We start from the raw sequence: 20,060 nt of genomic DNA, 5'->3' as shown, positions 1-20,060 counted from the left end.
AAAATATAGTAGAATGATTTATAATCCTTTGGGTATATACCCAGTAATGGGATTGCTGGGTCAAATGGTATGTCTATTTCTAGATCCTTGAGGAATCAGCACACTGTCTTCCACAATGACTGAAATAATTTACACTTCCACCAACAGTGTAAAAGCATTTCTATTTCTTCACATCCTCTCCAGCATCTGTTGCCTCCAGATTCTTTAAGGATTGCCATTCTAACTGGCGTGAGATGGCAACTCAATGTGGTTTTGATTTGCATTTCTCTAATAAACAGTGATGATGAACTTTTTTTCATGTTTGTTAGCTGATAAATGTCTTGTTTTGAGAAGTGTCTGTCCATATCCTTTGCCCACTTTTTGATGGGTTGTTGGTTTATTTCAGAAAATGTGGCCCATATACACCATGGAATACTATGCAGCCATAAAAAAGGATGAGTTCATGGCCTTTGCAGAGACATGGATGAAGCTGGAAACCATCATTCTCAATGAACTAACACAATAACAGAGAATCAAACAGCACATGTTCTCACTCATAAGTGGGAGTCGAACAATGAGAATGCATGGGCACAGGGCGTGGGGAATATCATACACAGGGGCCTGTTAGGGGTTGGGAGCCTGACGGAAGGATAACATTAGGAGAAATACCTAATGTAGATGATGGGTTGATTGGTGCAGCATATCACCATGGCATGGCACATGTATACCTATATAACAAACCTGCATGTTCTGTGCATGTACCCCAGAACTTAAAGTATATAAGTAATAATAATAATATAATCCCTATACACTTTCAAATGGGATGAAAACATACAATTATGATTGTTCATTATTTTGACTTCTGATTACTTGATATATTTACTCTTACCAAAAAAAAAATCACTTTTCTATTTCAAGAGCTAACATTTATAAGGAAAAAAGCAAATCTTTCTAGAAATAAAAAAATTAAAACACAATTATTTGTACCTACAAGACTTTTTGTGCTTACAAGTTAATTGCCTTCAGATCAAACGAGCCTATGGTGCTTTAACTATATTTACATTGAACTTTATTATTAGAGATTTATCTGTATAATATCTTGCAACTGGTTTCTATAACAAAGACAAACAACTGGTCACCAGGTGTATGAATCTATGGTCAATATCACTAAATATCAGGGAAATGCAAATCAAAATCATAAATATCACCTCACATTTGTTAGGATGGTTAGAAGAAGGAGGAGGAGGAGGAGGAGAAGAAGATGGAGAAGGAGAAGGAGAAAATAATCATCTAACCTCCCTACATTCTGCCCTCTGGCAATGCTTGCGTATCTAATTATGTTCTTAAAAATGCCACAACATGTGTAGCGGCTCACACCTGCATTCCTAGCACTTGGGGAGGCCATAGAATAAGAAGAGACAGCAGCAGCAAAAGAAGAATAAAAAAGAAGAAGGAGAAATAACATGTGTTGGCAATTTTGAGGTTCCAAGTGGAGAAATGGAACCTCTTCCACACTGTTGTTAAGATTATAAATGTGCTGCCACTGTGGAAAACAGTAAGGAGGTTCCTCAAAAATTAAAAATGGAACTACTATATGATCCAGCAATGTCACTCTTCAGTATGTAGCCCAAAGAATTGAAATCAGAAGCTTGCAGACATATCATCACTCCCATGTTTATTACAACACTATTCACAACAGCCAAATTATGGACACAACCCAAACATTCATCAGCAGGTGAATGGACAGAGAGAATATGATATATACATACAATAAAATATTGCTCAACCTTAAAAAAGAAAGAAAATATGATATATACATATAATGGAATATTACTCAACCTTTAAAAAGAAAAAATATTGAGTAAAACATTACTCCACCTTTAAAAAAAATTGCAACAATGTGGATGAATGTAAAGGACATTATGCTAACTGAAAAAGCCCAGGCCCAGAAGGACAAATACTGTGTGATTCCACTTATATGAGGCACCTAGAACAGTCAAACTCAAGAGCAATAGTTACTATGGGATGGGGAAAAGGAAAATGAAAAATGAGGAGTTGTTCAATTGGTATAAACTTTCAGTTGTGCACGATGAATTAATTCTAGAGTTCTGCTGTGCTGAATAGTGCCTCTAGGCAACAATGGTGTATCATTACTTAAAAATATGTTGGAGGTAGATATCATGTTATATGTTCTTATTACAAACAAACAGAAATCAATGGAACACAGAACCCTTTTGTGGTGATGAATATGTCTACTACCTTGATCCTGGTGATTATTTCATGTGTGTATGCATATGTCCAAACTCATCAAACTGTACACATTAAATAAGTATAATTTTGTATATAAATTATACTTCAATAAAGCTATTACAAATAAAAAGATTAGTAAATTATTCCAACTTTGGCTTAGTGTCTCAAAGAATTGAAATCGGAATCATTAGCATACATTTAAAGTCACAGTCTAGATAGACTCAAAATGAAGGTGTTATTGCAGTAATCTCTTAATATATGCTAGACAGCTACCTCGATTTAACTAAAAAAAGCACTGGGTTTCTCTATTTACTAGGTGCTTTGACACTTAAAATGAGCCTTTTTTGTCTTTTGCTTCTGCTAAATTGCTCATTATTTTCAAATATATTTGCTTATCACCTACTTTCTTTATGTTTAACATACATGCAAATTCAAAACTTATGTTCTGGGTTGCTGGCAAGGTTTCTGTCTACAGTCCTAAAGTCTTCTACTGGAGGAGAAAATTAGGAAGACATAAGGTAAAATTACTCTATCTGGATACAAAAATTGTAATCTGTATTTAGTTTTTTTGGAATTCACTTGTCGAGAACCATGAACAATGAATAGATCTTAATACATTAGTATAAAAAGAAGCTGTTTTTTAAGGCATCTTTATTAGTGTTGGCTATGTGACACTTCTGCAATGTTTCCATGTGTTTTGAAATTCCTTAAAATAAATACTCTGGAATAATATGAAGAGAAATAAAGTTACTTTTGGGAGTGGGAGGAACGCTTTGGAAATCATCACATTCCAAATTCCCATTATCTTTTAAAGTATGACCTACATCATCTAGGGATAAAATAATATAAAGAAGTCAAAGCCTGTGAGATCACTTAAGTCTTCCTTCAAGTATCTTGAGAAGGCATCAAGATCTTGCCTTACACATCATACTCACAGCGAATATATAAATAGGAGTCCATACCAAAATATCTTATCTTTAACAGTTTTTTCCCTTGGTTGCAACCAATTTAAAATACATATCATCATAAAAATGTCAAATTAACCACTTTACAAGTTTTTGTAATTTATCTTTCAGTAGGATACCCCGAAATGTATGACTCAGAGAAAGGAATCTATTGCATGAAACCATTCAGGGAGTAGACATACTTACTAGAGTTTTGCTTAAGTATCAAGTCAGTTGTAATCACTTTGAAACCAAAAAATTATTTAGGGAATGCTCATTAGGTAAAATACTAGCTTTGAGAAGATTTTCTGACAATTTTCTTGTAATTATAATTTTTAAAAATACTACTTGAACATTTAATATCTGTTAATTATGAAGATATAATTTAAATTATATTTTAAAAGTCAAATCATGCTGGACTGTTAGAAATGAGTTAAAACATAGATGTTTAGAAAATAAAGCAAAGTAAGGCATTTAAATGATCACTTCCTATCTTTAATTTTCTGAGAAGTTAGGTAAACTCCTTTCTGTCTCACCCCTTCCCAAAAATACAAAAATTTATGTCATATTAAATGGTGAGAAGAACTAAAACATCAAATGTCAATGCAAGAAAATATATTTCTGGGCTGATAGAAACAGAATCAAGAAGAACGGTGAACAGATAGCATGGAATCAATTTATACCTGGCAATAAAACTAAAAGAACAGAATTTCTTTTGTGAGATATTTTTCAAATTGGGTCCAGCATTTTATGTATCATTAGTAACATCTGTGACCAACAAAAGATCAGTTAAAGCAAGGAAGGAGAAAGAGTATGAGAGAGATAAGAGGGAATAGAGAAAACAGGTTTTGATTAATCCAGTTTCTTAACGCACCTCTAGTTTTTTGAGTGTTGTTTTCTAGTAATATGAAGCCATAAAAAAATCTACAGTAGGCTAGATATGTGCAAATGTTTCCACTACATATCCACATAAGAGCACTAAATACAATCATATTTACACTCCTTTCAGTGAGGTGGGGAAAGATAGCACTTCTTTGGAGATTTGTTTGGTTACAGGACAAGGTTGAACATGATCACTTAGCTACTTATGCTAAGAAACTGTATCATGTTCATCAGATATGATTTTTGTATTGCAATATTTATATTAAGATAGATACTATTTTCAATGTTTATCTTGTTTATATTAGGCAAATTATTGTAGTCCTTCATAGGCAATAAATGTAATGAATTATCCTGCAAGCTAAAGAGATTTTTCTTTTCTTTTGGGCCAACTTAAACCTTAATTGGCTTGTTTTGTTTCATGAGCTTTGGTTTTGGTAGTGTCACATTGTGGACACAGAATTTCAGTATGAGTCCCACCTGATTGACAAGAGCATTTCAGCCCATTCTGATTGCCTGGATGTTTTCTTTCAAAATATTATTTCAAATGTAACCCTTCTTTTTTATTTATTATTATTATTATTTTTTAAAGCCAGGGAAAAGCACAAACGCAGTCCTCCACTACCACAAATTATGCAGTCAAGTTTCCCACATTTGGGGAAATCACAGGGGTCAGCACATCCAGAGTGCGATGGATAAGCCCCGCCCTGGGAAAACCACCTTCGTGATTATGGTATCTCCCCTGCCAGGTAAGTATAACTGTAACCTTTCAAGGTATCAGCAGTAATGCTTAAAGGAAGTATAATGTTCTCCAAGGATTTCACAGAAAAAGTAACACAAATTGTGTTCAATTAAATTTATTTACCACGATTTCAGTTCCTAGTATGTGCCTACTACATACATGAAAGTGTTTAATGCAGAGATTTTAAAAAATAAAAATTTATAATAAAAAACTCCAAATACAAAATAAATTTCAAACTTGGGTAAAATAAGAAATGTCTTCACATTTCACAGCCTTCAAGTCATCATATAAAATCTGGGGTGGGGGGCTAGGGGAGGAATAGTAGGAGGTGGGGGGAATTTGGGAGGGATAGCATTAGGAAAAATACTTAATGTAGATGATGGGGCAATATGCAGCAAACCATCACCATGACATGTGTATACCTATGTAACAAACCTGCATGATCTGCACATGTACCCCAGAACTTAAAGTATAATAAAAAAAGAGAAAAAAATTAATATCTGAATATCAACATGGTTAGTCCTTTGCTCTGAAGTATTTCAATCAGTTCAGAAACAGAAAAGCTAACATAGTTTATTACAAGGTAAAGATTCAGTATCTTCAGTAAAGATTCAGCATCTTCAGCAGCCAACATTATTTTAAAGATTATCTTAGGATAAACCCACTATGTATGGATTACTCTACATTATGGCCATTTGCTGGCAATGAGAACTCTTCTCGGTTGGTAACTTAATAAGATGGGTAGTGACAATAGCAATCAGATGGAAATGATGAAATTAGAGTTAACACTGGCACCAGCCCTCTGAATATCAGTAGAAGAAACTCATCCTCTCTTCTCACTGCAGAAACATGACAATATTCACAAAACACACAGAGACAGACATAACATTTGCTCACAATCGTTGACATAATTCTCAATTGTGTATAGGCTACCAGAGAAGTCAGAAGGAATTTAAATGAAAAACTTTCAATTGTAGAAGCTACTTAGGTTCCAAAGTAAGAATCACTACTTTGTTGAAAAGTGAGTTTACTAAGGGTAGAAGATTAGCACAGTTAATGAGGAATACATCCACAGCATTAAGGCAGTTTATTTTAAAATTATATAGCAATTCTGTAGTGGAAATAAGTGACTGTTCCAAAAGGCGGAGGTAAGAATTGCTGTTCTTTCTTTCTGTTTACACACACACAAACATACATACCACATAGTGTGTGTCAATACACAGGGAGAAACACATCCAAAAAGATTGAGGCTCCATAATTTTGCATTTATATGTGTGTATAAAAATATTCATGTATATAATCATATATTACATTCTATATAATTTCTATATTATACACATGATATATATACAAGGTATATAACCCACATTTAAAATTCATAAACACACACACACACACACACACACACACACACACACCCCTCTCTAGAGACTCAAGCTTTCTGGTTCTTTTTCTTCATCTGTAAAATCAGAAAGCTGAACAATTGCTATGATTTTATGGCTGTAAGCATATTATTTAATGAATTGTATCATTTTCCCTCTGGTAAAAATGACCACTGTAGACTGGCAGGAGGCTAGAAAGAAAAAGTTTCATTTAAGAATTCTGTATTTGCAGGAATCATTTTCCTACCTACCTAGTAGAACCTTCTCAAATTATTTGATAAAAACTAAAAAAATCATAAATATATGAATTTCTTAAATGTCAGGATGTGGATGTAAGAAGAGAGTTAATATGTCTAGAGGAAATATAATCATGAACAGCTGTCAGGGCTGTCATAGCTGAACTTGAATAATCTGGGACAAAGCATGTATGTACTTGCCAAAAATACTAAAATTTAATAAATCTGTTAACACCGGTCTAGCTGAAAGATATCTTGAGGCTTTCCACTTACAGAAACAGCCTTAGTTCCCACTATGTAAACAATATTTTTCTTTGATCTGCATTCTTAGTTAAGTGCATTCCTTTAGTATTTAAAATATACAAGCATGATAACCTGCTAGATAGAATGAAAAGTCACAGGTAAATGCAATTGGTCGAAATAAAATATGTCTAAAATTTATTCTCATTTTCTATCATACAGCCCTAAAACATTGACCATTCTTTTCTGCTATTAACAACATAAAGCAATATTTTCCCATTTTCCTTTTAGACAGGCTAATAGTAATTGATTCATCCATTCTCAAGCAATGAAAAGGAAATCTCAGCTCCTTAGAGCTTAACATCTGAAGTAATAATCAAAATAAATCTTATAAACAATTTTTATTTTTATTAGAGTTGTTTCATTTTAAATATATATCAGTATATTTTCTCTCAGTTTTATCCAAACCCACAGTTATACTTTGAAATATATATATTGAGTATATATTTATTTTTAATATGCCAGTATGATTTTAGAGTAAAATTTTTCAAGGCTTATTAGGTTTATAACTTAAACTTAACTTTTAAAATCTTATTGTAATAAGTAATTTTTTCTGAGTTTCTTAATGACAAGAATACTAAAAGTCTGCTGAATATTAGCTCTGGATTTTGAAGTACTGACACTGTAGATCATTTGAATAAAACACACAGGGGGCAGAATTTGTTTCTTTATTATTGAGAATATGGACTTTCTCTCTGTACATACATGGTAATTTATGCCATATATTTTCCCAAATTGATGAATCATGGTGACAGATAACAGAAAATGCTTGAGCATTTGTTATTTTGGTATTGGGTGATGAACATTTGGAAAAGAACTAGAGAAAATAGTGGCTTTTTCATAGTCTCAGGCAGGCAATAAAGACACATTATGTTTTGTTCGTTCATTCTCTCTCTCTTTCCTTCCCTCCCTCCTTAATTTCTCCCTTCCTCCCTCCCTCCTTCCCTGTCTTCTTTCCTTCCTTCCTTCCTGCCTGCCTTCCTGCCTTCTTGTTCTTTATTTCTTTATTTCTCTCTCTCAGGATTAATGAACACGGGAAATGATGACATAACTGGTACAGGTTATCCTTGGAAGCAGGTGCGGGCAACAGGGCACGTAACCTAGAATCACTGGTCTAGAGTGTGCATTAGTGCCAGCTCTGGTAGATCAGACCAACTCACTCAGTCTCTAACTGTGCTTAGGCACAATTTATACCATTTTTTTTAATGTTCATTCTACCACTATTTATTGAACAAATAGTATATGTAGTATATGAGTTACTGGAGATGTTAAAGTCAAAAAAAAAAAAACAAAAACCCACACACGTACCTAACTTAGCTGGTTTACATTTGAAAGAGGACAGTTTGCAAATAAGCAATTACAAGTATAGAGCCCATGTGGAAAGCTGGTATTGCACATGAAACTACTTAAGAGACTGGACTCAACATGTCATCATGTCCCAACCCTTTTACCATCATCACCAAAGCAATTGCACCTCTGGAAGCATTCAGGTATGTAATTCATTTTCTTTTTCTATATCTGTAATCACTTCTTTAACAGTAGAAGATTCTGTTTTACTTTATAAGCCCATAATCTCTCTATTTGTCTACTTACATCACTTTCTCCATTCCTCCTCTATAATATCCTTTAAGGGCTCAGGTGGTTTTGTGCTGGCCTTCAACTTGTATCTGCTAGTCAGCAGCAGTAAAAAAGTGGCTTGGCCTAAGAAATCTTCCTTTAGGAATATTTCTTGAACTTAGGAGCATCTCAGGTCATAATTCCAGCAATTTATAAGTAAATATTCCCTCTTTTAAGGGCAGTGGCTGCATTCTCTTGCTAAGAAAATTAGACTTTCTTTGTTCTAGTAACATAAAACAACAAGATACTTTTATAAAGGTGTTTGGAAAATGAAATAGAAGATTTAATCATTCCTTAAGCAAACAAACAGGGAGAACTTCATAGAAGATGCAGCAATTGAATTGAAATTTCCTCATTGAATAACAGTAAAAACTACCTAGGCCGTTGTCCCCATCCTACCTCCTTCCTCTGAACCACTTTCCACCCCCATACAGTCCTGCTTCTCCTCTCATCCCTCATCTAGCTGACCATGTTTGCTCCCACTCCAGCAAACTCACACACTTATGGCCCAGATTTTATTTTTTCCCTCGTTGGCTTAACGTGAAAAACAGGGAACAAAACTCAGAGTTTCTTCAATGGCCACAGTGTCACGGGTGGGAATGCTATGTATGTGTTTGGAGATGTAGCAGGAGAGTGGTAGAAAGGGCAAAACAGAGGACCACAGGGAGGGACAAATTGAAATGTCAGAGGCAAAGGCACAGAGGACTCATGGAGTTAAATAAGACATTTGCCTTTCACATATGTCAGTGACTTATGCATAATGATTTAGCCATGAAATAGGAAACACTGCCAACAAATCTGAATAACCAAAGAGATATGTTAAAAAAAATAGTAATTTATACTTTATGTAAACTTTTATTTTTTTCCTAGTTACTCTAATTTATATAATGCATATACAAAACACTAAATGTCATAATTTTTAACAAGTTTTTTTAGTCTTAAAAGTAATTTAAAAAATTCTCATTAATATCTTCAGTAGTACCATCCAACATCCAACATCAAACTGATTAATGTATCATTCATTATTCATTATATGTGCCCATCTCAATTTTACTATATCATTCACTATTCATTATATGTGTCCATCTCAATTTTACTATCTCATATTTAGGAATCTGGATTTTCAGAAAAGAAATGCCAAAGAACAATTATTCATCTTATCAAGGATTCATTCAAGAATTCCATTAAATCATAAGCTACTTGAGGAATTTACAAAATTTGTATTTATTAGAAACATTTTAAGGGAGAAAATTGTTATAAAAAACTAAAACATGTGATGCTATTTGTCCTACAATTTCCAGACAATATTTAAATATTAGTCTTATGTAATGTGCACAAGAATTGCCAACTCATTAATGAGATGTTTTTTTTAACCCAACAGAGTTGGAATTAGTCTTTCTTCTTCCCGTGCTTTACTAAACTTTGTTTTTACTTCTTTTATTGTTAACCTCCTTTATCCTTCTATACATGTTTGTCTTACACATGCTGCCCGCCCCCACCAAGCTAGTTTTTTGAGGTCTAAGCTATGTTGTATCCATTTTTTCTTCCTTTGGGATTCATAGCAAAATGCATGAAACAGTAGATATATAATAAATGCTTGCTAACATGCATCTAGGTGTAATAAAAGTATACAGTGGAATTTAAACATATAAATTGAAGAAGATTGGATAAGAAAAGATATTTTATAACAAACACTGTATTAGCAAATTATTTAGGAATGTTTTATAATTTACATATTGAAATTTAAACATAGAAATTGAAGGAGATTGGATAAGAAAAAATATTTTATAACAAATGCTGTATCAGCAGTTATTTTAGGAATGACTTAAACTAGGTTTCTGTTCTTCAGAGTTGATTCCTCAGACAGTAAGCATATACATTCCAAATGTTTCTGTTTTGCTTCAGAAAAAACAAAATCACAGGTGTAACTAGCAACGTAACTTATTATCCAGAATAACATTTTTATGTCGTCTAAGTGGAAGATGGAAAATGTTTTTTGAGTAAAGTTCAATACAGAAATTATTTATTAAAACCCAAGCATGTGTGTGTAAAACAACACCAGGTAGAGATAATAATGAAAAATAAATTTAAGATCTAGAATCTCAAATCAAGCAAGTCACACCCTAGACAATGAAAGTTCTTAACAAACTTTTTAAAGTCAGTTTTTCCTACTAAAAATCAAATTTTCTTACTAAAAATCTGGCCAATTTATGTTTTTAATTCAATAATTTCAACAGTATTTTCAAATTGTTTTCTGACACTTGTACTAGTATTTGTTATTATCAATCTTTTTCTTCAAATTTCATTAATATAAGGAACGAAAAATTGTTTCTGTTTTAATGTGTCCTTTCCTAATTATTAATGAGGGTGAGTGTCTTCTAAACGATTGGCCACTCCTAATTATCTGCTATTAACTATTTATATATTGTCTTCTTTACATTGAGTTTTTTATGGTAGGAATGAAATTTTAGATCTTTTAAAATGTGTTTTATATGTAAACCCTTTAGTATGTGTGTATTGGTCTGTTTCACACTGCCATAAGTATCTACCTGAGACTGGGTAATTCATGAATAAAAGAGGTTTAATTGACTCACAGTTCCACAGGCTTAATAAGAAGCATGACTGGGAGGCCTCAGAAAACTTAGAATCATGGCAGAAGGGGAAGCAAAGACCTTCTTCACGTGGTGACTGGAGAGAGAGAGAGCAAGTGGGGAGGTGCCACACAATTTTAAGCCATCAGATATTGTGAGAACTCACTCACTATCATGAGAACAGCAAGGGGGAAATTCGCCACTATGATCCAATCACCTCCTACCAGGTCCCTCCTCCAACTGGACATGAGATTTGGGCAGGGACACAAATCCAAACCATACCAATAGTTATTGCAAATATTTACTCAACCATTTCACTTGTCTTTTAATTTGCTTTACAGCTTATATTGTCATATAGATATTTTATTTTAATGCTGGCTAATGTAACAATCTTGTTTCTTGAGTTTATATTTTGAAGGTTACTTGATATTACCTTTGGTTCTACATATCAAAATTATGATTACATTTCTCATTTATACATTTAACATGATATAGGTTTGAAAAATAAATATTTGGGTCTTACCAAAATTTATTTTTATTTCGTATATCTTTTAGTGAAGAGATTTAACTTTACATTTTTTCCTAGATGAAAGTCAGCCAAATATTTCAACATAATTTAATGTCTTTTCCAGTTTTTTCCTGAAACAAATTCTGAACAATTAAAGAGTACATTTTGGAATGGACTTATCTAAGACTAAAGGAAGATTGTTATTGAACAAAGGGGAAAAAAACGCAGCCTCTTTTGGGTATTAGTACAAACGAATAAAGGGAAACGAGCAGCAGCAGGACATTGTAGTTAGGTGAGGCTTGTTTGGTTCAGTATTTCCACTCCCTAAATGAGTGGGGACACTTTAGCCTCACAGCATTCAATTCAGACTTAGAAAAAAGTTGATCCTTTGTTCTTGGTTTACAAAAGTGTGTGTCTGAGATGATGATGGACAGCTCCGATGTTGCAGCAGCAAGAGAAAAATTTTGAGCATTCTGGATCTGTATACATGTGGGGTGAGCTTGCTGGGTGGTGGCAAGTAACAGGAAACAGGCTTCCTGCTTCCATGGTCTGTGGCGGGCAATGATGTTTGCAGGCTGCATGTGGGCCTCAGGCATTTGTCAGGATGGGTGGTCTCTTCTCTGCATGAGTCAGAAGGAAGAGACCCAGCTAAGTATATGAAATAAATTAATTCCATTTCATTTCTGTGTTGCAAGAATACTATAACTATTAGCTAATGTCAAAATTGATATCTACCGGGGATGATGCTAAAATTTAAAAATACATATGTGGCTAAGATCTCTGAAAGAGGGGTGAGTAGATTGGGATCAAAGAATAGGTAAAATAAAATATATTCTATAAACAAAACTGTAATAACTTCTATCCACTGTATGAATGCTATTTATTTCCCCCATAACATATAGAAAATCTTCTTCAGAGAATAAATGGCTTCTAAGCCATCATAGAAAGTTTTCATTTTTTTTCAAAACTTCAGATTGCAAAAGACTTATATTTACATAATATGGTTTTTGATGAATTGCTAAAATTTGTCACTTTAATTTTTGGGGTTGCTTAATATTAAGTATAAGAAACTACTTAGGAAATTTAAATAATATTTTCTACATTATAAGAAAAAGATGTAGTTTTGAGGAAGGAGACCCTTAATCCTCTTCAGCCTTCTACATTGAATCTCAAAAGAGAAGTTAGAAGTCAGCCAGAGGAGGAACTGGTTGGCGCCACCCCCCAGGTTAAGGATAAGACCCCTACTGCTAACTACAATCCCATCTATAGATCATGGATATGGTATGGAGGAATCTTTCTGGTAGGCATTGTTTTTACTTAAACATGATCAAACCCCCACCTAAGTCACGTACCCCATGCCTACTTCATGGATCAAGACCTTTCACATGTAATTTCTAGAGCCGTAAGCCCAGGACCCTTTCACGTGTAATTTCTGGAGTTGTAAGCCTCTAAAAGGATAAGGATTTTCTTTGTTGGGAAGCTTAGTTGTTAGGCAGCTATGCCACTGCAGCTCCTGGCCGAATAAAACACCACTTCCTTCCCAGTTCGGTGTTTGAGGGGTTTGTTTGTGACCCCTTGCTGCTTCAGTTTGATACATTTCAAAATTTTTATTTCATAGAAAATGTATCATCACAGATGTACCATATCACCACACTTAACCTTTGCACCTTGGTTGGTTCAAATCTGAAATCCCAAGTCTAATTTAATGTAAGTTTTAATTTTAGTATTCTCAGGCACACTCTTGAATCATTAAGTTGTCTTCATTTGCATTAGCAATAGTTATGAATCCAATTTAGCACCATGAGTGACTTTTAACTTCATCCTCACTGATGTAAATATCACTATGTAGTAGGGATGGAAGAGAATCTGCAGCAGAATCTAATACATGAGACAACAACCTATAATGCACCTGGGTATTTGCAAACTTGGAGTATTTGAGAAGAAAGAAGTTTTTTTTTTAAAGTGTATTTTCTCCAGTCTTCTTAATATAGAAATTAAGACACACAAAGGATAAGAGAGTTGGCTGGTAAGGCAAAGCTAATTTGTTCAGAGCTGGGACAAGCCCCCAGTCCTCTGAATTTCAGTGTTTCAATTTTTTTTCCCTGATATTTGACCACCTGCTTAGATGTAACATATTCCAATATTTGAATTTAAATAACATTGTATTATTGATACTCTTAATTGTAGACAATATTTTAGGGTGAAGTGTGTAAGTTCTAGAGAAAGAAGGTATAAATCAAATCCTAACTATTGTTTCCTAATTGTATGACACTGGCAAGTAGCTTAACCTCTCTAGACTTTTTAACCTTCCTTCCATGGGCAACAATAGGACTCCTAAGTATTAATGTTATATCTACCACAAAATCCATAATGGGACTCAAATATAGTAATTCCTTTAAAGGACTTATATTAGTACTCAACATGTATTGATCAAGATAAACATATATATATATGCGCTTGATATTTCGTTTAATTTAGTTTTTCTAATTTTTAATTTTTTTATTAATTAGTTGTTATTTCTCTATTTTGTAACTGGGGAATATCTAAGTATATTTCTGAAATTTATATGTTAACACTTTGTTTCAAAATTACACTTGTCTTTGGCAAGTACTGTGGTAGATGCTAGAGATAAATTTGAGGAGAAATGATTCCTTGAAATGCTTATATACCTCATGGTTTGTTTATATTGTATTAGATAACAAGTGTTTATATTTCTGGAATGTTAAAAAGTCATAGCATGAGGAAAGAGATGATAAAAATAATAATCTGAATGGTTTGGGATTTTGTGTTTTCTATCTGGTAAAGTTGACTTGATTTACACGCAAATTCTTATTTTTTGCACATGAAACTGAAGATAGAGAGTCTGAATACTGAATAGAATGTGACGTGGTTATCTGTCTGGGTTCTCCAGTCAGACTTACCTGGGTGTAATTAATCCTTATTCACCATGCATCTAGGCAATCTAGGCAAGTTACCTTACTCAAAACTCACTGCCCAAGTAATAGGAGTATACAATGAATTGTTATATGAGTTAAATAAAAAGTGATAGTCCATTAAAAGGTTTTAGCATAGTATCTGGTATATAGTATGTACCCAATAAACATTAATTATAATTTTATGGGTATGAAATGTTGGCTTAGATATCTGTCACCAATTGAAGATATAGTGTTTCTTTCGTATCTTAATTTTTCTTCCTTTGTATACTCCTCTAATCCGTTGTAAAAAAGACTGGACAGTCTTATACAAATACGAATCTTTTAAGTGACCACCCACAAAATTTATTACATTCTTGACAAATACTTCAGTTTTAGGATTGGCATAAATTCATGAAATTTACCCTAAGCAGCTGGATAGTACACAATAAAATGGTGACCTTTTGAACTTACATTCTTAATATTCCTAATTATCAAATATTCTCTTGTTTCTAAGAATAAAGTCAATGCAGTTATTGTTTTTTATAATATGGTTGTTAATTTTATAAAATATTTTCCAAATTCTCTTACAGTATATAATAAAAAGGACCTCTGTCTATTTTTGTAAGTTTGAAGTCAGATAGGGCTTTTTGCCAGTGACACAAAATAGAATGCCATTGTGTTTGACAACATGCAGCCCTTTATTCAAGGAAGAGCATAAAGGGTCAAAAACTCTACAGGATTAGAAATGCTGAGTATCATCCTCTAAATACTGACTTCTCAAAATCTGATTTAAAACCATACTATCTAAGCCTGACAATGGTGAGCCTGCTCAATAATTAATTAAATAATGTGCAATGTGAAGGAAGTAATGTTTTGTCTGTCCAAAAATTCCTTCTCTAATTTTAACAAGGCAATATAAAGCTGATGCGACAGGAGAAAACAATTTTGATTATTACTTATTAAGTTGACATGAGTTCAGTTGCCTAACATGAAAAACTCATTTTCACTCTTGCCTTTTGAAATATATGAGGATTTAATGAAAGCATCTACATAATTCTAAATTACATTATGATAAAAATATTTTTCTTCTTAGTCGACACTGTGTTCTTTGATTTAGAAAGAGTGGACCATTAAGACTGGAATAGATGAAGCAGATTAGGTCAAAGAAGAGGATGGAAAGAAAACATGAATTGAACAAAGTATAATGTAATGGATCCTTTTTAAATTATCTTGAAAAAATAAAAGCAATCTTGAATATTTATCACAGTTATGGATTTTATTTTTATTACATTTCAAAGAGTAACTTGGTAGCAATATCTGGATATCCAAAGCTTTCTTTTATATCAATTTTTGTTTAGATTTTGTAAATATATCCTGCAGACTTTTTCTTTTAGATTCAGACAGGTTTGCTACATAAGGATATTGCATAATGCTTCAGGTTTGGCTTCTAATAAACCTGTCACCCACCTTGTGAACATGGTACCTGTTAAGCACTTTGTCAATTCTTCCTTCCTCCTACCTTTTGGAATCACCAGTGTTTATTATTCTCATCTTTGTGTCTGTGTGTATGCAATATTCAGCTCCCACTTATAGATAAGAAGGTGTGGAATTTTTTTTTCCTGCATTAATTTGCTGAGGTAGAATAGTTGAATTATTCAATGATATAAAAATATTAATATTAAAATTATACATAGAGTGGAAAGATCTAAAATTAGCATCAAAATCTTCACATTAATAAGGTAGAAACAGAAGAAAAATTACATTTAAATTAGGCAAGCGAGGTCACTTGTGATATACTTATTTTTATGTAAACTAGACAAACATAGTGACAGATAAAATACACATTCATCTGACAATCACCTCACTTATTTACATTTATAGCACCACATGAGGTTAAATCTGATTTAAATTTGGATACCAAATTTGTAATTCGAATGCCTGCAAATATCATAGCAGCGCAGTATAAGTTGTCTGTATACTATACCTATTTATTTTCTCATGACAGAAAATGAAAATACAGCTAAATTTCTTGAAATAATTTATAACATGTTCTTAGTAAGTCTACAGTGGATAACTCAATCATTCCAAAGTCAGAACAGATCAAGTCCTTTTTTTGGCAAAAGTTATCAGTTGAACTTTCAGAGAAGCCATTGCACATCTGGAAATATACAATTTAATAAAAGAGAAAAAAAGTTTGCTATTTCAATCAAATTTGAAATTCTGATAAAACATTGATATTCTTCAATCTAACTCAAAATTACAAAGACAATTCTAAATATGATAAAAGCATCAAGATTACAAAAACAAGAAATACAAAATATGCCACTGTGATATTCAAATGTAATTCAGAATACACTTTAGCTTTTGAAACTTCAGAAGCATGTGTCTTTATAATAGAATGATTTATAATCCTTTGGGCATATATCCAGTAATGGGATTCCTGGGTCAAATGGAATTTCTATTTCTAGATCCTTGAGGAATTGACACACTGTCTTCCACAATTGTTGAAATAATTTATACTCCCACCAACAGTGTAAAAGCATTCCTATTTCTCCACATACTCTTCAGCAACTGTTGTCTCCTGATTTTTTAATGATTGCCATTTTAACTGGCGTGACACATGCACACATATGTTTATTGCAGCACTATTTACAATAGCAAAGACTTGGAACCAACCCAAACGCCCATCAATGATGGGCTGGGTAAAGAATATGTGGCACATATACACCATGGAATACTACGCAGCCATAAAAAACGATGAGTTTGTATCCTTTGTAGGGACATGGATGAATCTGGAAACCATCATTCTCAGCAAACTGACACAAGAACAGAAAATCAAACACTGCATGTTCTCACTCATAAGTGGGAGTTGAATAATAAGAACACATGGACTCAGGGAGGGGAACATCACACACCAGGGCCTGTTAGGGCTGGGGGCTATGGGAGAGATAGTAGGGGGTAGGAGGATTGGAGAGGGATAGCATTAGGAGAAGTACCTAATGTAGATGATGGGGGGGAATGGATGCAGCAAACCACCACCATGGCACGTGTATACCTATGTAACAAACCTGCAGGATCTGCACATGTACCCCAGAATTTAAAGTATAATAATGAAAAATGAAAGTTCAGAAGGCTCAGATACAGACTTCTGAGTCTGCAAAAGAAGGAGGAGGTATTTAACTGTGGCAACCATGAAAACAATCCTCCCAGATCTCAGATCTCCACTGCAGGGAGCATAACTGACCAATGACCAATGGTCCTACGTGCTGCAGTTTGAGACCATCACTGCATGTGCACAGGGGTCACAGTTCCAAGGTACCCTCTCAACCAATGATAGTTCAAGGCAGAGACCCAAAGCCAGGCCCTTTTCTTGCAGGCCACTTTGACTTGAAGACCCCTCATCGGTTTTGCTGAAACTTTCTTAAGACTGCACTACAGTTTCCTCCCAAACTTTCTTTCCTTCTCTCCTCCACCAGGATTGAACCTACTCCGTGGTCTGAAAACTTTTCTCCTTTTCTGTCCCCAGTCACATTTTCCTTCACAGGTGTTTTCCCAATAAATCTCTTATGTGTTTAATCCCTACATTTGATTAAGCAGATCTGCTTCTCAAATGATCCAAATTAACATGGTAACCTAAAATTTTGTTGCCAAAAGTTTCCTTTTGCTTTTAAGTCAATTAAAAATGAAATATATAAATAATTTTCACAAAAATCTGTAACTACATTTGTGATATATCTTAAATTTATAGCATGTTAGCCCTGAGAAATTATAGTAATGGTTTTAGGTTGTTGTATATTTGTTGAATGTTATTCTGTCCTTTTTCTAGCTTTCATTTACTGCTTCTTCTGCATTACTGATTTCATTTTTATCTCCTCTTGCATAAAATAATTTTCTCATGTCTTCTTTTGAAATATAGAATTCAACTACTTTGACTTATTTTGAAAATGCACATGGACACACACACACACACACACACACACACATTCCCACACACAGACCCATAGGCACTTATATATGCATAACAGAGCTTACAAAATGTTTAAGAAATCAAAGAGAGATTGTAAAGAATTAGAATTTAGTTGAATACTATATAAATCTATTTTAAAAGTCTTTGGTAAACCAGAAACCTGGTTTTTACTAATTTACTTTGTCTTTACTTTCCATCCTTCTGCTATGAAGCCCCCATCTGTTTCTTTGTGTGTCTCTTTCTTCATCTTCCTTCTCTCCTTTCTCTACTTTCCTCTTCCCCTCAAATTTGTATTTATATTTATATAAGTTTATATTTATTTATATTAATTTAAATATAAATTTCTTTATTGACTCTTGCCAATACATATATTCAGATGTCTCTCTTCTAAAATAGTCAGCAATTCATACAACAATGGTATCTAATAAGCCCAAAATTATGACAAATTATAACAACAAGATATATATTTCTCATTCATGTGTCTCTGGGTTGTAGTTCAGTTTATTGTATGTGGGTTTGCCTGAGTTTACCTGTACTACAGATTGTGATTCTTAGCAGCAGCTATAAAGGGCAGATTCTTTTCTTAGCGGATAGCGGAGACCCAAGAGATTAAAGTAAATTATGTAAGTGAATGTAAAGCCTTACTTTGTGTCATATTTGATAATATTCATTTGACCAAAGCAGTTTATAAGACCAAGCCAAACTAAAATCAACAATGTAAATATTTTTTACCTGTAATGGTAGGTACTGTAGTCACATGACAAAGTATACTTATGTATAATTCCTTAGAAAGTAGGAACAATGAGTAGAGAAGAAAAGTCCAGTCTACCATAAAATCCAATTCACAGAAGACATAACAAGGTATTTTCCTAAGCAAAGTAGGTTTGCTACTTAAGAGGACCTCTTTTCTATCAATCATTAAAATAAGAATTTTTTTGTTAACATAATGTGCTTATTTGTTTAGAAAGACCTTGCTCTGACCTGTGGGGCCTGAGGCTATGCAAGAAAATAATGACAAAAATTGTGAAAAATTCTTCCAAGTAAGTATTATCATATTAATCAATATTCTAAAATACATGAAAACTAATGTTAAAATGAATAGGAAATGAAATCAACATTTGCTAGATAACTTCATTCTAAATAAAATAAAATGATAAAATAATCTAAAACAAAAATCCAATTGTATAATAAATATATTTATGACTCTAAAAAAGATAAATAACATGCATATACAGAGAATAAAAAATTCAAAATCAAGTAGAATTAACACCTGTACAAACAACTAGGAGCCCTGGACATGAAAACTAGAATCATTGAAAGTAACAACAGTACGAATTAATCAATTCAGTAATAGTACTGAGGAATTTTCCAGGACACAGCATAAAGAGATGCAAAGGTAAAATAGATCATAAAACAGTCTAAGAAATGGAGCATAGTTTTGAAAGTGTCAGTATAGGTCTATGAGGATTCCAGAAGAAAATAGCAAAGAGCAGAACAATTTTTGGAGAATGCATGGGATATTTTTACAGACTTGAAGATATGTAACTTCAGATTGAAAGTGATAATTGAAAGTACAAAGCAAGATATAAATGATAAAGAAGTAAATATCCGGCCGGGCGCGGTGGCTCAAACCTGTAATCCCAGCACTTTGGGAGGCCGAGGCGGGTGGATCACGAGGTCAAGAGATCGAGACCATCCTGGCCAACATAGTGAAACCCCGTCTCTACTAAAAATACAAAAAATTAGCTGG

General features: G+C 33.4%; 1 non-coding gene across 1 annotated transcript; it reads right to left on the bottom strand.

Annotated features, from left to right (window-relative positions):
* Positions 1-4,645: 4,645 nt before the first annotated feature.
* On the bottom strand, positions 4,646-4,809 carry LOC119473680. The gene has a single exon (XR_005202889.1). It is a non-coding gene; the product is annotated as a U1 spliceosomal RNA (small nuclear RNA).
* Positions 4,810-20,060: the final 15,251 nt, after the last annotated feature.

The sequence above is a fragment of the Cebus imitator genome, unplaced genomic scaffold, assembly GCF_001604975.1.
Source record: "Cebus imitator isolate Cc_AM_T3 unplaced genomic scaffold, Cebus_imitator-1.0 Scaffold176, whole genome shotgun sequence".
Classification (NCBI taxonomy): Eukaryota; Metazoa; Chordata; class Mammalia; order Primates; family Cebidae; genus Cebus; species Cebus imitator.
Note: the sequence above shows the minus strand (reverse complement) of the source record. Positions and strands in the feature narration are given on the sequence as shown.